Genomic DNA, 5,021 nt, shown 5'->3' with positions numbered 1-5,021 from the left:
AAAAAAAAAAAAAAAAAAAAAAAAAAAAAAAAAAAAAAAAAAAAAAAAAAAAAAAAAAAAAAAAAAAAAAAAAAAAAAAAAAAAAAAAAAAAAAAAAAAAAAAAAAAAAAAAAAGAAAGAAGAAAGAGAAAAAGAGAATAGCTTGACGCACGTTCGGCTCCGGGCTGTAACAGGCAGGAAAAAAGAAAGTTGTCATTATCTCCGTGGCTCGCGAGTGTGATGAACATTCTTCAGGGACGCAAGACGTCGATCGTGTACGAGCGAGAGCATCGCAGTGCTCCTGTGTCGTTGTTGCTTCTGTAGATAGTTAAAACAGCTCGTTGGTGGTTGCAAACAGTAAAGAAAAATCGTGTCGTTAATCCTCGTTTACGCAGCACCGTGATTGTTCTCTCGACACTTTGTTAAGTCGAGATTGTTGTTCCAAGGAAACCGACGTGGTCGTTAAAGACGGCCAACCAGGTTGCCTCGGTTTTCCCGCTTGTCGGTCGAGAACCACACTCTCTGTACCACAGCTGTGGCTGTGTATCGAAAATCTTGGAAAACGTCGCGTCTAGAAGAACAAAGACAAGGAGAGAAAGACGGGCACGCGTGTTTCGAGGCGACGCGGCGACTCGAAGGAAGATCGTCTAGGAATTATGGGTTACACCCGTGGCATGACGCTTCCTCGAGCTAGTACTTCCCATCCGTGCATCCGCCAAGGCTATCGACTCTCTCATCTGCGCTTATTTGAATAATTGAAGCCGATCTGGCTAGCTAGAACGATCGCTAGAACAAGCGATCGAGCGAGCCTCCTCTACCACCGACTATGATCCGATTCATCGTGCAACCAGGAAGCCGTTTGTCCGGGTGGTACTCCTTTAATAATTACAACGATGACACCAATAATCCCGATAACGCCACTCCCGATACCGTCTTAGTGCATTATAGAAAATACGATAATATTGACAGTAATGACACTGTACAGGCATTTAGTGCGCTTGTCAATAACGCGACTGGACGGTAGACGCTCTGGGCGGTTTACTTGTCGCACGGATGCAAATTAGCTACAGCTACACGAAATGTGCGGCAAAATGATTTAACGATTCGTTGCGTGCTCGATTTTGACAGCTATCCGCATCTACTTTGGCGTGCTTTTTGAAAAACATTTCACCTTGTTGAACACAACGGCTCTCATTTGGATCGCCGAGGAGATAACGCGCACAACTGGTTCGCGGACTGCCGGTATTACTGCAAATCGTACGGCTTCCTACGCGCCGTTATAGGTTTTAATAAGAATTCCCTCGTATTTCCTACGAGATCGTGCGAGACATTAACTTTTTAATAATCGGCCAAGATTACAATGCTGATCAGAGAGGAATTTATACGATCGGTATTAACCGGACAGTTATCGGTAACCGGGAATAATTTCAGGAATCTTTCCACCATGCAGTTTTATCGTTCGCTATGCTGTCTATGGCAATATCGTTGCTATCAATTGGTAACGTTAGCGTGTAACGGTGTAAAGGGATTAGCATCAACGTTAAAGAATTACGGAACGTTGAACTCGATTACCTTTTATATCTTCATCGTAACAGCATAGCGAACGATCAACGATACGCGCTCGATCCGTCAATGAACAACGGATATGCGAACCTGTTGCAAGATCGTTGAAAGATTTCAGTTTCTTATCTCGCAGTTTTTCGTACCTTTAAATTGTAGTTTCCCTTTTTTGCTCAGTACGGTTATTACCGTCGCCGTCTACTTGCATGTTTTCGTTTATAGTTTACTTGGATCGATCGCTTGTCGCTTCTACACGATCATGCTTTTCTCTAGATCCTTTCCTTTCTCCTGTCTTCTTTTCACGAGAAGTTTTTTCACCTTTAATGATATGTTTATGAGTTTTTTCTCGCGTTCCCTTCACCACGCAGCTCGCTCTGTAATATTCGATCGTCGTAAATCAACCGGTTAATAGGTTTCTAATTTCTGTTGCCGTGTGCCTGCCTCCGTCTACATCGTAGGATTATGTCGTCGCAGAAACTCAATACTTGATTCGTGTCACCGAAATGATTTTAACGCGTGAAAGACGGATAAGCCGTTTTGGTCACTTTATTCTGGCCTTCGTTTCGAATTGCTCGAGGTAACAGCGTCTATTTTACAATGAAAAGCGTATTGCTTGGTCGCTAATTTATCGCGAGAACATGCCACATACATACGTGTATAAACTGTTTATTGGAAGAGGAATTTAGCGTATCTTTTCAGCATAACGTTCTCTTTGTTGCCATCTATGTACCGATATTTCTACGATTACCTTTGAAAATGAAAAATACATACAAATGTATGAAAAGCGTTCTGAACTTTTAGCGTATGTAAGATAAATAATCGAGACTGCTACGAGTTTAACAGAACTAGCTTTTAAATCGTCGCTAATATTAACTAAATTACCTAGCTAGTTGTGTCTAAAAAGTTGTACAGGTATACTTAACTCGACGTGTTCTATAAACAACATATATAAATATAAAGTGGCAGAACTTCTTTAAGATGGAAGGGTTTGCTTCAGCGATATTTTACCATTTTCTTTAGTCTTGTACAAAGAATGCAAAGAATACGGTAAAGGTAAACTGGAATATCATCACAGAAGGCTTTTTTTGAAAAAATAGCATCGTCGATCGATGGCATTATTGCTTAGAATTAGTCTCTTCAGAGACAAGTTTTTTAAGGCTACAAAAGAGATAGCGATTTCTTATTTTTCAACTATACTTGTTTCAGCTATGCTTATAGATATTAAATAAGAAAAATAGCAGGGAATATGTTTTAAAATACCCGAGAAGAAAAGTTAATTAGAAATACGATTTCGTCTTTCGTTGTACCAAACGAAAAATCGGTTAAACGAGACAAATGTAACGAAACTAGAGAATTTCAGAGTTTATATTTTGTTGGTTTTTGGTTGAAAATGGGATGTTCGAAATAAACAAGGAAATCACACTATGTTCGATAATATTTTCTTTATTACTTGTAAAAATTATATGGCGACGAATCATATGGTGGGGTTCTCCACGGAAGGAACAAGAGAGAAGATAAATTTCTTAAACGCATTTTTTCTTCGTCGAACTATTCCATCGAATCAGCGTCACAAGAGGTAGCACGAGCATACCGAGTAATTTCCATACTCCCGTCTCTCTTTTCGCAGCTGCTTCTTCCACTGTTCTTGGAAGGAACAGAAAGAAATTGTACATACACGAGGAAACTGGACAAGAGCGGAAAGGGATCTTCGATGTTAGCGTCGATAATGGCGGTTTAATCAAACAGTAGAACGAAACGTCGCATCGCGCCCTAACATTTACCCCGGAGGCAAGGGTTAATTCTTTTATTCTATCTTTCTTGTCGATCTTTTTAGCAATCGTTCGCTCATCCTCTTTTGCCTTCTCTCCTTTTTTTCCTTTCTATAATCTTAGCAATTTCAGGCTATAAGAATTAGATAAGAGCTTAAAAACGGCAGTAGTAGACCAGTTTCATTGTCGACCCGTTCCTAAATCGATCCTCTCCGTGTTCCTTATCTCTTCCCGTTCTTTCATACCTATTTTTATTCATCGCGCAATTTTTGGCAAAATCAATATTCTTCCAACGATCGTAAGATCTCGAATACCGACTGTAATTCATCGCTGTACGAGTAACGTTTAACGATCGCGCAGTTTTTATATAATTCGATAGAACTGCGTGTCATACAAAGAACTACTTATTTTAATCTTTTTATCGTTAAATTTGAAAGCGTCCACGATCATCTTACACGACCAGAAAACGATACTTAAAATAAGAATTTACAAAAAAATAAGCGTCTATGATTTTCTCCCTACTCTCTTTTGCCTATAACCATATACCTCTTCCTTTCGCTCATACTGAAATTTCTGCGCTTTTCTGACCCCTTCTTTCGTGCGTATTGTCAGTTGTTTCGGTCAAAATAAATAGTTCAATCGTGTAGAAAAGGCAGTATCTATCGAATAATCAGCTCGTGGCAAATCGGCGTTAATCGGTTTTTACATGGTTTTACTGCGTTCAGTCGTAGTTGGAATATTCTACTGTCTTTTCTTTAGAGCAGAATGTTATACGAGTTCCTTATCGTTGGAATTAAAACTGTCAATTTTACTTTTCGCAAATTTTATCATTCGTGCGCGTGATTAACGTACAACTTGTCAACGAGATAACCGACGTATCTGCATAAATTTATTTATCGCGATCGAATGCATGAATGAGTGAAAATATCCATGGAATTGATCGATATACGTTCTACCGATGCTTTACTGCCTTTTTAAATTCAATCAAAATGACACAAATAAATTTCTGCGTTACGCTGTTTCCTCCGTTACTGCCTGTTTCCGCAATGGAGTATACGAACGTATTAAGCGCGAAGAAAACGATCGTCGCATGGCATGAGTACGATTACATCGATACAGATATCGTTGTATTTCCCTTTGCTTCTCTTTATTGCGATTTTCCAGACGATTACAATGTATAATGTGTAGCACATTCGTATTGCTTGAATCGAAACGGCACGTGACGCGGATTTTCTTAATGACGCGCACAGAAACGAAATCGCTTTCAGAGACGTTCCCTTGTTCTTCCGTCGAATCTTCGTCGCATCGCACTTTACAAATGTCGCTTTCATTTATTGTCTTTCGTTAGAAACTCCTACAGTCCATGCATGCTGTATCGTTACAATGATTGTCTTTTACCTCTAGTCCCGACGAACCGCTCGTTGTCTCGTTCGTCAAGAAAAAGAATAAAACACGCATACTTTGTTACAATTGCGGTGGCTCGGAATTCGCCAAAAATATCAATATTCGCGTCTGTGCTATTCTTTCTTTACACGGAAAGTGCTCGGTTTTATCTTGCGTTCGTGTATAACGTGACACGATGCAGCGAAAAATTGCGAGTTCTTCGATAGGTCTCTGTTATGAAATAAATTTCTACTTTGTTTTTTTTATATGAAACCGATAAGCTACGATTAAAGATATTAAAAGAAATAAGAAAAAAATTCACTTCTATCG

The sequence above is a fragment of the Bombus impatiens genome, unplaced genomic scaffold (genome assembly GCF_000188095.3).
Source record: "Bombus impatiens unplaced genomic scaffold, BIMP_2.2 scf_0640, whole genome shotgun sequence".
NCBI lineage: Eukaryota > Metazoa > Arthropoda > Insecta > Hymenoptera > Apidae > Bombus > Bombus impatiens.
The sequence above is the reverse complement of the archived record's forward strand: the minus strand, read 5'-3'. Positions refer to the sequence as shown.